The 13,276-nt window shown below is 36.3% G+C and overlaps 1 long non-coding RNA gene across 1 annotated transcript in view; it reads right to left on the reverse strand.

Moving 5' to 3' along the window:
- The window catches only part of LOC133515447 (uncharacterized), a 58,973-nt gene extending 46,394 nt beyond the window's left edge, over positions 1 to 12,579 (reverse strand). Inside the window, exons 1-2 of the long non-coding RNA XR_009799021.1 lie at positions 10,853 to 12,579; positions 5,822 to 6,012 (exon numbers count right to left, since the gene is read on the reverse strand). This is a non-coding gene — a long non-coding RNA (uncharacterized LOC133515447). The remainder of the gene's footprint in view (positions 1 to 5,821; positions 6,013 to 10,852) is intronic.
- Positions 12,580 to 13,276: the final 697 nt, after the last annotated feature.

A 13,276-nucleotide genomic window follows, 5' to 3' on the forward strand; every position in this document is an offset into this window, starting at 1 on the left:
CAACTTTCAATTAGAAGCTCGAGAGTGACACGTTAATTAAACGAGTACGCGTAAACAAAAGCTAAGTGTATAATTACAATGTCCATCAACCTTTATTGTTTGTCTACGATCTTCGTTTTCAATATTCGAGCGCTAAATTGCAAAAGTTATTGGTAATTTGACGTGGTACTGCACACGAACGTAATTTATATGAAATTGCCGATATAAAAGGTTGGTGATTAGGGGCGCTGATGTAGTGGTAACACTCGATTGTTCAAGCGCGAGCTCGACAACTAATAGGCCTGTAGGGCTAAGATGGTCGACTCTTTATCATTTGTCACCATGTCTGTCACATTCTAACAAATATGTAAGCGCGAAAGTGACAGGCATAGTGACAAGTGATAAAAATGGAACCATGATGCCACCGCTGGCCGCGTAGCCAACGTTACAATCGTTCACGCTCCGTAGCGTATCGTAGCTATCTCTCTGTATCACTCTTCCATATTAGTGCGAATGTGACAGTTGCGTTTCGTTCGCCACGGAGCGTGAACGATATGCACGTTGGCTAGGCGGGCTGACGTTTTTGGTTGACAAAAATGTCACTTTTGACATTAACAAACCGGTATCATATCGGAAACAGATCGAATAACTAAAACTTGATTCGGCCTTCAAGTAATCCATGGGTCGATCAACTTGTTTTTTGTCATGTCGTGTTAAAATTGTTGTAATTTATCATGTACGTTATAATGAATCAACCACAAAATCAATCTAACTTTAATTTAAAAACAAAGAGAATTCTTTACATTTATGGATTTTCTTGGTGACCCAGGAGAAGAATTTAGACTCCTATACAAATAGAGATGCCTCATCCCAATCGCCTATTGGCTTCGGTTTTTACTTAATAGTGTAAAAAATATATTCTACCATATATCATATTTACATAAGACTAATTTACCAGTTCAATGCTAAAAGTCCGCTAACATAAATGAATTTATTAAAAAAAAAATTGTTAGTATGTGCCCAAACAATGCCTCATTTTTAGGGTAGTATGTCCCAAAACAATGGCCCATTTTTAGGGTTCCGTACCCAAAGGGTCAAACGGGACCCTATTACTGAGACTTCGCTGTCCGTCCGTCCGTCTGTCACCAGGCTGTATCTCATGAACCGTGATAGTTAGCCAGTTGAAATTTCTATAGATTATGTATTTCTGTTGCCGCTATAACAACAAATACTAAAAACAGAATAAAATAAATATTTAAGGTGGGTTCTCATACATCTAACATATGTTTTTTCCGTTTTTTATAAATAATGGTACAGAACCCTCCGTGCGCGAGTCCTACTCGCACTTGGCCGGTTTTTTAAGTCTCCTGACTTACCAAACATTACAATTGCAACTAAAGCAAGGCTACAATACGGTATCGCTAACCCATTAGGCAGCCGATCTAAGTATCACGTGACAGTGTCCAGCATTGCGGTTACTTGTTCAATCGCTGACCATTTTCGTCCGAGGTACGAAAAGAGGTAGGATGTATTAATTGTCAGTCCACTAACTTACCGTTGATATTCCGATCCTAATTTAGTCGTTTATATTATTTTGAAAAACATGTGTTAATTGTAATTAGCGTCATAGGATTTATGATTGTCCTACTTTTAAGGCGAAGGGAGTTGACGAGCGAATGATGGATGTGAAAAAGTATACATTGTGCTCAAATTGTTTGATAGGTCATGTTGAAAGCGAGTGCCGCATGGGTCGATGCCGCGAGCATGGCTCGTGATCGATATCACACTAGTGATATTTTGAATAGTATTGAAACGCACTTATGACATGACTAATGGCTACTCATTATATTATAGTTAGTTTAGTGCAAAGAGAATATAACTTCCTTAGTGAAAAAACCTCACGGTTCAACCTTTAGAATGGTATAAAGACGTAGACAGCGGCAACGCTTTTGTTCATAGATATAAGAAGTAAGGAGATTTATAACGAAGCATAATTTCAACGAGTCTCGCTGTCTCCAACAGCCCCCCACTACATCATTGAAGGCGTGGCCAGACAACCAAATCACGCGCTGTGATTGGCCAAACCGCGCGGTGTAGGAGCCTAGAGCGGCGGCACTAGAGTGAGGACAATTCGATAGAGCTATCGATATTTTACATGTTCTGAACATGACCTTAGAGTTTTGACATTTTTGTTTTAAGTAATAATTGCATAGACTTAATTTATATTCCTTTAAATTTTTGACCTTATTTAAAAAATGTACCATGATGCGAAAGCTTGTTTATGCTTAACTAATCAAATTGGTTTAAATTTTAGTCATTATTTGATGTACTGTTTGTTTAAATTGTTTACTTTGGGATTGTCGTTAGACGTGAGCGCTTCATTAAAAAAATAGTTTCAGTTTATTATATCATATTTCGTCACCAATTAAAAGCAATTCCAGCATGTTACATAGAGTTATGAAGAACTGCGAAAGCAAGTTATAGTAAATCATATTATAAATAAACTAAGTAAGTATAATGCACCATTAAATAAGATTTTAAATCATATGTACGAATAATAAGGAAAGAGTAATCATAATTATCAGTAAAAATCTTTCTGATAGAACTTCTGGATCGACTAAGTATACAATATACTATTATTTTAAACATATTTATATTCTATCGTTATATGTATAAATGAGGCGAAGTGTAACTGGAAACATTTTTCTTGAAAATGATCCAAACAAATAACACTTTTCTCGCTTGTAAACCAGTTAGGGCCCTCTCCCTGTAGCATCTATCCATTTTTCTTTAATATTGGAATTTTTCGGGAAACTGAAAAAAATTGCAATCATGAACATATTTGATTATACCTTGTGCAGTTATTCGAATCGTTGCTAAGAACCTGAATAAAATATACTTATAGGTATAAACTATAATGTTATAAATAAATTGTACTTAATTAAATCAGTTTATTTTTTGGCTTACCTATTCGATTTTTAATCCAAATTAATAAGTATCAAATTAAACATTAGGTGCATATAAAATAATTGTAAATTTTTACTTGAAAAATAATTACTTTCATACACACTATATCCAAACATTTTTATCGATAACGCTCAAAGATCAATTATATGCACGAGCACCACTCTACTTCGCGGCGTCAGTGAAGGGAGCGGTTGGCGGTCGTACCAAGAAACAATAATGCCCCTGTGAATATCGTTAGCGGTTTAATGCATTGCGCCGTTGCTAGGGACACTACAAATAGTTTTCCATGCCAAAGCGTCAATGTAGGATGCATAGACAAATTGCCACGCGTTTGTATGACAACATGGTCTGACTCAGAAAAATCATATGTCACTGGATTTATTTGTTAAAATGTGTGGTTTTATTGACTAATACGTGAAAAAAAATGTGGTATGTAACTCCATGATCCTTATAGTTTTTGGATGCACTCCTATTTCGACACAAAATAACGCTATAATTCGGCATTTCAATAAAATTGACGCGCACATTGTTCAATGACAGCTAATTTGCTACTGTCTTACGGCGGGCCGGTATGGCCACGATGTGGCCATGTCGCGGCGACACGCGCCACGCCTCCGTCAGCCATCTAGTACTTTCTATGATCTGAGCTTTTGTTGTTGTATCTGTACGAAAATGTCTCTTAACCTATACCTACCTAAGTATATCTTATACCTTAAAACGAGCAATTCTTGTATATATATATTTCTGTGATCTCGGAAACGGCTCTAACGATTTCGCTGAAATTTGGTATATGGGGGTTTTTGGGGGTATACAATCGATCTAGATTAGTCTTATGTTTGGGAAAACGCGTGTTTTCGAGTTTTCATGCGTTTTTCTTTCGATGCAGAATATAGTCGCTAATTTCGTATTGGCGGCCACTGTCCGTCTGGTCCAGCGGGTTAAGACGCGGACGGCTAAACGAGTGTTTCGGGTTCGAATCTCGCCCGGTGATTAACTTTTGTTTTTTTTATATGTTCAAGTTTATATATAATTTTTTTTATTTTAATTGTTTTAGACAAGTTTAATTTTGTAAAAAAATGTAGTTAAGATTATGACCTATATACCACCATATTACAATAAATAGTTATAGCTGAGCAAAGCTCGGTCGCCCAGGTACTGTATATCTTGCGCATGAAATGTATTGAATTACGGAAAACAATAAAATGTCTTTTTATAATATATTTCTTATTCCCGTATAAAATACCTCCAATATTATGACTATTTTGATGATTAAAATGCGTATTGATTAATATTATATAGTACTTGTTTCACCAACTCATCCAAATAATCCGTCAAATCATTATAAAATAATCCGTCGGTGAAACAGGTGAATCGATATCTTTAAAATTTAATTTGCCTACCTACCTTATAGCTGGAGAGACGAAGTGCAAAAAGACCTTAGCGAACTCGGCGCCGTCGACTGGACAGAAAAGGTTTTGGACAGAGAAGCATGGCGATCTTTGGTGTCGGAGGCCAAGATCCACTTCGGGTCGCTACGCCACAGCTGTAAGTACCTGCCTACCCACCTACGTACCTACCTACGGTTTATTTACAAAACATTTATTTAATCATAGGTATGAATCGGTGGAAACACAATTAAAAACTTAAAAAACTTAATAAAAAACATTGTTCCAAATCGAGACCGCTTGGTAGGGTGCCCAGAAGGCTGGCTGCAATTGCCCTTTTGGATAGCAATGCTTATCTGCTGGGCGAAATACAGGCCTGCCCTTTGGTCACCCGAAGCCTCTATAAGGCGCTTTGCTAACTCCTTTACAAAATGAATCCGTAAAAAGACACAATGTTTATTTTGTAAAAAAAAAATAACAGGTATCAAATTTTTCGACAAATATTACGTAGGTATCGATATCGATCGTCATACTAAGGGTCGGTTGCACCAAACCGTTTTGTCACCGTTAAAGAGTTCGCTAAATTTGATTGTATGAGAATTTTCATAGTTCTCTGCTGAGTAATGTTGATCAGTCTGCCAAGTGTGGTTGGTGCAACTGTCCCTAATTACGTAACAAACTCAAACACAAATGGAAGAACTTTATGTAGGACACGTAGGTCACTACGAGTATTCGGCATTAGCTGTTTTTCTGAAGACCTGTTATCTAGAACAATAAAAGTGAGTAAAACTTGTACAGAATATAAAGTGTTATCCGTTTTCATTGATCTTGGGCGAATCAAAATAACTCACAAACAGTTATATATAATAATAGAACTTTGTAACCATGTTTTCTTGCTTAACACCTGCTGCCTCAGAAGTTTACCAACTTCCTCATATTTTCATCCGAATATTAACGCTTCCATTTTTAAGATAAATCAGTAGATTTACGACACAAACACGCGAAATCGTTTCAGGCCGTTAGGCTCTTAAGAATATATAAAAAAGTACTCGTGAAAGGCGCAAAACGAGGCCGACCGAGTGACTTACAGACCGCGGAGCTAAACTGTATTTTCCATTAGTGTCATAAAAAGGTAGCGTTTCGAAATAACGCCAGCCCGCGCCGTATCCACGTGTGATAATGCGCAGTAACATTTTATAAGGGCTCTAAATGTGAGCAGATGGCACAATGCGAATCGCTTGTACAGGCTCCCGCGGCCGCAATCTGCCATTACATTTTATGCAAACAGTGCCAGAACCCAGAATGATTTCACGAGCACTCCAAATAGAATACCTTTTCAGTTTCGACATCGCCGTAATAGTTTTATGCCGTGTTTATAGCAGTTATGAGATTGGGTACGGCGTCGATGAACAATAATTATTGTTCGGAGTCGCTTTAACTGTTGTTCAAAACACTACTTACCTACGTTTCTATTGATCCACTATCGTAACATTTTAAGGCGCTCTTATAGACAGATTTTAGGTTTTTGTGGGGGTGAAGCAGACGAAGTGGTAAAGCAGGCAGGCGGGCGCCCCGCGCGCCGCGCTCGCAGCAAGCCTACGTCCTTATTCTGACGCCATCCGTATTCTGGTTTGTTAGTTCTGGGATCTTTTCCGGAAATTTATATTGATTATGATTTAAACTTATAAATAATAATAAAATAAAAAGCCTTTTATTTCGAGTCCAGGATTACATTACATTACATTGATTTTTAGTCAGCGTTTACATAATTTAAGTAGGTATGTCATTTTTCTTTTAATTTATATTGTTATTTGTTATTTGTTCAGTCAATTTTTAGATATTAAGTAACATATTATTTTTTATAAACAAATGATTAACTATTTGTAGCGGACAAGAACCCCTCATCGGGTGAAGGCCTCCTCCAAGGACTTACATCTATCTCTGTTTGCAGCTATATATTTCCAGTTTTTACCAACTACTTTATTAATGTCATCAGTCCAACGACTGTTTGGTTTGCCGGAGCGTCGTTTGCCTGCAGGTCCCTTCCAGGTGGTAGCTTTCAAGGTCCAGCGCGAGTCAGACAGCCTGGCTACATGTCCAGCCCATCGCCATTTTTGTACTTTAGCGTGCTTGAGGGCGTCTTTTAGTTTTGTTACAGCTCTTATATTTATGTGGGGTATTTTTTGCACTTTTTTCATGTTTAACAAGCTTCTCTCCATTGCTCTCTGGCATGTAGTTATTTTTGATTTAATTTTTGCAGTAAACAGCCACGTTTGGCTTGCATAAGTCAGTGAAGGCAAAATACACATATCCATAACTTTTTTCTTAATTTTCATATTCATACTGCTTTTCAGGATTTCCTTTAGGCTCCAGTATTTATTCCAAGCTATTTTTACTCGTCGGTCTACTTCTTCTTCATTACGATGATTGTTAAATGATATCTGCTTACCTAGGTAGATATAGCTGTCTACATACTCTAGTAGCGTCCCATCAACGGTTATGTCTTTTTGAGCGCTATTGGTCATAAGTTTTGTTTTTTGAAAGTTCATTCGTAGACCGACTTTTGCACTAGCTTCATGTAAAGTTTGTAACATGTATTTTAGCTGAGCGCAGTGTTCCGTCATTAGTACAATATCATCCGCGAACCGCAGATGGTTCAGATATTTACGATTGATGTATATTCCTATATTGTTCCAGTCGAGACTATTGATTACTGATTCAAGTACTGCTAAGAATAATTTTGGAGACAACGGGTCGCCTTGCCTGACGCCTCTATCTATTGGTATATCAGGTCCTAGTTTGTCTAATTTGACTCTACTTGTGCAATTTTCGTAAATGTGTCTTATAATTCTTATGTATGTAGGGTCTACATTACACTGGCTTAAAGCTTCCCATATAGAGGAATGTGATATTGTATCAAACGCTTTAGCGTAATCAATGAATGCTGTGTATAATGGTCTTCGGTATTCTTGATATTTTTCTATAACCTGTTCCAGAGTGTGGATATGGTCCATAGTCGAGTACCCACTCCTAAATCCAGCTTGTTCACATGGTTGGCGTCTGTCAATTGCTTTGCTTATTCGGGATAGTATGATTGTAGAAAATAGTTTGTATGTACATGACATCAAACTGATGGGCCTGTAGTTTCCTATGTCCATTGGGTTCCCTTTTTTATACAAAAGTATTATGTTTGACTGCGTCCATTGTTTGGGTGCTGTTCCTGTTTTTAGAATGAGGTTAAATAAATGTGCCAAGGGTGTCACTAATAAGGGAGCAGCGGTCTTTAATATTTCATTTGTGATGTTATCCGGCCCAGGGCTTTTTCCAGTTTTTAAGTTTTTTATATGTCTCATTATAACTACTTCATCTATTATTGGGACTTCACTTGTGATTGGTAGGTCTGTTTTTGGCGCTTCTTGCTCATGACTACTGTATAACTTCCTATAATAAGTTGTAGCAGTTTCAAGTATCTGGTTTCGAGATTGTGCAGTATTATTATCTGAAATTAGCAACTCTGGTATCCAGTTTTTATGTGTTCTGAGTTCTTTGTAGGCTTTTTTCACACTTCCGTCAGCATAAAGGTGATTTTCAATTTTTGACTCTCTATGCTTTTTGTAGTCTTCTTTAATACTTTTACTTGCTTTTTTGTAGATGTCGCTTAACTTTGATTTAATCTCTTTTGTTTTGGGTCTTATATTTTGAAGTTCCATTCGCTTTGCTATTAATTGCTTTGTGGTGTCTGATAATATGCTACTGTGTGTGTTGTGGCTATTCTTTTGTGAATGCTTCAAACTTGTCTGGATGCAGTTGATTAGCTTGTCATGATATAATTGTGTTGATTCATCTGGTGCCAGAGTCATAAGTGGTTGTTTTTCTACTTCGAGGCATTTCAAGAAGACATTCTTTTCAATATCTGACTGGAGACTTTTTGTGGTATTGGTTTTAAAGTTGTGTCTACTTTTTTTTGGTTTTTTGAGTAACCAGGTAGCTCGTACTACTCTATGGTCTGATGAAATTCAATTTTGTTGATAATTTCAATGTTGATTATACTTCTTTTTTGGTTTGTAAGAATAAAGTCAACTTCATTTTTCGTCCTTCCATTTGGTGCAATCCATGTCCATTTTCGGTTAAATTTCTTCATGAAATATGTGTTCATGATGGCTAGGTTTTTCTCAAGGCAGAAGTCTATCAATAATTCACCTCGCTGGTTTCGAGATCCATAACCATGTTTACCTGTGATCATATGCTCCTCTGATTTTGGCTGTCCGACCTTCGCATTGAAATCTCCCATTATTATGATGTTTTTATCTGCTTGTTGGTGCGCTTTTTCAACTGTTTCATAGAAAATTTTCACTTGTTCATCTGTGGCTTTTTCAGTCGGGGCATATACCTGTATAATAGAGAGATGGAAGTTGTTAATCATTATTTTCAATAAGGCAACCCTCTCCGAAAACCCTTGAAAGCTCACTATGTTGTGTTTCAGATATTTTTTGATTATGAATCCTACTCCATGAAGTCCTTGTGTCTGGCCAGTGTAGCAAAGAATAAAATTACTGTGTTCTTCAATTTTTGTTCCCAGTCGCCTGACTTCGGAGAGGCCAATAATGTCATATTTTATTACTTTTAGCGCTTCGGAAAGTTCTAGTAATCTCTCATAACTTCTAAGAGTCCTAACATTGTATGTTGCTATATGTAGTATATTTTGGTCTTTATTTTTGGTAGCTTGCTTAGAAGACGGTTCAAAAGTATTACCTTGAAGAAGGGATGTTCTAGTTGTATGATTTGGTGTCCTTGGAGGGTTTTGGTCTAGCTCTCCCTCGGTGACTAACCGTGGTGGGAGGCGGAGAGGGGTTCTTGTCACGCGTTTTTTGGTTCACTATTGTTATGTTGATTCTGGTTCGCTGGTGTTTGTGGTCTTTGTACTATTGTAGTATTTGGTACGTTGGCTGAAGTTCCAGTAGGCGTCGTCATGTAGTCTGTAATTATGTATTTATTTTTCTTTGTAGCTTGTGGATTAATTCGTGTAGCCGGGATATTTTCTTTGTCTGAAGTCTGTTGTGGAGGTGAGTATATTGAATTAATATTTCTTTTCTTCTGGCTAAAGTTGACGTTTTGCTCGCAGTTTTGGCTTGATATGTCTTTATTTTTTAATATTATAAGCTTGTCTTGCCTAATTATCACCTTGTTACCCTTGTCTCGCTCTTTCTTTGCCTCTTCTTGGAGTTCTTTTCTCTTTTCAAGTACCTTTCCTGTGAAATCTTCTTTAATGTAGTAGTTTGTACCTTCTAGGCTTTTTTTCTTTCGCAGAACTTGTATTTTCCTGCCAAGTGTAGCGAATGTGATGATAACAGGCCTGACGTTGCCTCCTTTCTTACCAAGTCTTCTAACGGATTCTATGTCTGTTTCATAACATTGTACTTGCATTGTATTATTTATGGTTCGTAAAACATTTGTTTCCAAGTCAAAATACCTTCTTTCTTGCTCTTCTAGGCCAAACAGAACAATATTTCTTTGTCTCAGCCGGCGTTCTATTTGTTCAATTTGGTTCTCCTGAAGTTCCAATTTGTTTTCAAGGTTCGTTTGTTTTTGTTCGATTAACACTAGTCTTGCATCTAATTTGTCTATAACTTGTTGCGCAATAGTATCGCCGAGAGATTTCATTTCCTCACTTTGTTTAAACTGGTGTTTCTGTATCGACTTTAACATTTCTTTCATTTCCTCCATAGTTGAGATCTGTCAAATCTGTTTACGGTTTTCGTCTTCTTTGCTCTGTTTTGCCGACAGTGTCGATGCGTATCTGTATGTGGCCCCTCTGTTTTGCCGACGGAGTGTTGATTTGTCAGGTGCACAACAGATGGCGCTGCCCGGTATAACTTATTGCTGTGATGTGTATCTCTTCTATGGAGCCGGGAATTTGTATCTTCGTAGTTGTGGACAGATGGCGTTATAGTTCCCTTTTTATAGGTATAGATATTCAATAAATAATTAATTAATTATTCCATAACAAGTAATATGAATTAGGTTTCGTATGTTTTGAATTAGACTAAGTTTTTTTTTTTTAATGTCCAGCACTGTAATTATTGTCCGTGTATCGGTTGCAGTGTAGAGTCGTTTTTAGTTGTGGGTAGATCTTGTATAGTTATGACTGGTGAAATTTATCAAAATGTTTTTTGTTTTATTGTTGTCTTCACTGTTTTTTTTTTCTTTTTCAAAAGAGCGTTTCAATTAATACACTAGCACTGAGCTGTTTTTGGTAAATCTTGTTTAACGCCAGTAAAACTTGTCCGTAATGTCCGTGTATAAATTTGACCGTTAGTCTTTGTCTTCGTTTTTTTTTTGTCCGTATCACCTTTAATTAATTCACTAGCACTGAAATGTTTATTTGTGTCCATCACTTTTTTCTTCCTTGATCAACTAGCCGTAAATTTGGGCACTTTTAACACAATAGAACATTTATTTTGATATAAAATATCGCGAGCGTAATTACAAGACGTCATGTTGGAGCGAACACCAGCGCCCACCTTAATGAAATTAAAAACTTGATAATTATATATAATACTAGAGTATACCGCGGCAAATAAATAGTAAAATGATACCAAATCGTTTTGTGTCGAAATAATATTACTTACTAATTCAGACAAAAGTTACAACTGTCTGCTTTAAATCATATATAGATACCTATTCAAAACTTAGTTGACCTTAAAAATGCAATAGAAGTTAATTTCGGGCAAGTAGTGAAAAAAGGAAGAATACTAGCAAAGCTAAGTAATTTGTGGAAGTGAACGTAAAAAGGTAGCATGTTTTTGCTGGTATTGAGATAACTGAAAACATAAGCATAAGGTATGCACAAGCATATGTAGCTCCAAAAAGTAGATAAATTATGCTATCTTCTCAGAAAAGAACCATGACTCTAACTGTAACGACTATTTCTATATTATTTTTTGAATTGACGACAATGAAGACGATTATAAATTTTAAATGCAAAAGTCGAGAAAACTGCTATTATTATTTATTATTTAAAGTTTATAATGGCAAAAATGCACTTATACTGCTACTACTACTTCGAAGTTATATAGTAATGAGTATAATTGACTGACTTTAATTAATGTCTAATAAAGAATCAGTCTGTTGTCTGTCTACTCTGTCTGTAATCAAATATTACAAGTATATTTGACCCACTGAGGTTTCAGATGAAGTTGAAAATCTGCATACATATGTAAGTAGGGTGACAATGAAATATTATGGTACCATCGAGCTGATCTGATGCATGAGAGAGGAGGTGGCCATAGGAACTCTGGTTCAAAATATCGCAACCAAATTGCGTTTGAGGTTGTTAGAATTGTCTCAATGAGTATTATTTTCCTTTGGAAAGAAGTACAGTTAAGACCTGTTCCGTAAAGTTAATTAACATACAAAACTTTCCGATGAACAAAATTATTTTATCGTTAACTATGTTATTTATCCCTTCAAGTGGTGGCCCACCACTCACGGGTCGATGCGATAGCCAGAAAGCTGTCGGCCAACAGAGGGTGGTTAGTGAGGTGTTGCCATATTTAGTGGCAAAATTAAAGGCTTTGAAGTATATTTACGCTCTTCTAGCGCCCAAAAGTAGCTAGCAAGTTAGACAAGGAAAACATACATACACACGCTTGTTAACGCTTGGTTGCTAAGGACCGTTCATCCGGGATCGAACGCCTAGGTCGAGTTCTGTCTTGATTTTTAAAGAGGTTATTTTGTAAATACACGGTACCCTCGAGGAAACGGAAAGATTTTAACAGTATATTCCGGATCGTATTTAGAGGCAAAAATGTCATATAAACTTTTTTAATTCGCCTAGTTTCAGAGTTAATACCAATAAAAAAAAATTTTTTTCGTTGTATTTTAGTGCATAACGCCTTTTTGATGGCTATGTCGCCAGTCGCCACTTTGGGACCTAGTCTAGACTACCTTCTTGACAGATATCAAAGTCACAAGGTACCATTTGAATAGACTAATTTTTACGAAAAAAAATGTACCAATTTATATTAATCCATAAATTTTCCAAGAACATGAACTTAATATGTTTAAAAAGATACAAAAAGTAAAAAAAAAAACATTTTTTTTTTGCGGAATTGACTTAAACTTGTACATGAAATTCTTCTTATGACCTCAGGAATACGTGGTTAAAAAAATCCGTTTCCTCACGGGCACTTTTTATGACTTAACCTTTGAATTTTAAGCCCTACGTAGAAAATTAATTAACAATTACCTCCAATCATAACTTTGTTTTGTGGTGGTAGTCATTTTTAATAAGGAAACTGGAGAACTGTAACTGTTGCTAGGTTTCATTAGTTAGGTGCATGTGGCGAAATGCATAAACATTACAATAATTTAACAACAACAAGGACAACTTCAACAGAAGGACATGATGTCACGATCCTCAGCATTGAGGGACCAAGAAGAAGAAGACAATAATTTGATTGTTCTATTCGAATAGCGTATTTAGTGCTTATTCTAACGATATATGCTTCAATATATACTTTTATACATAGATAAGCTTAAATAGTTGAATTTGTAATATTCTCTAAATCCGCGCTGAACACCCGACGGGGCCCCGCCACGTGACTACTTTTTACGTTTTGGCTTCTGCCACTTGAAGGGATATACTATAGGCCTTGACTAGTGATTCATTTCAAAATAACCTATTTTAATATATACATATTACACCCTAATGCAAAAATGAAGAAAATATATTTTGCGAAACTGTCGATCGATTTTTCCACTTATATTTTGTATTGGCAGGAAAAATAGTAAAAGCATATCACAAAGACATAACAAGGTCCAAGGTTTTAAAGAAGAAGGTAAAATTGGCTGAGACCTGAAATTGACGGCAGAGTGTCATCGAAATTTATACTTGAAAAAAGAAATAAAATGTCACCAGTTTTCATTTCATACAAAACAGAAAT

This window comes from Cydia pomonella, chromosome 2 (assembly GCF_033807575.1).
Source record: "Cydia pomonella isolate Wapato2018A chromosome 2, ilCydPomo1, whole genome shotgun sequence".
In the NCBI taxonomy this organism is placed as follows: Eukaryota; Metazoa; Arthropoda; class Insecta; order Lepidoptera; family Tortricidae; genus Cydia; species Cydia pomonella.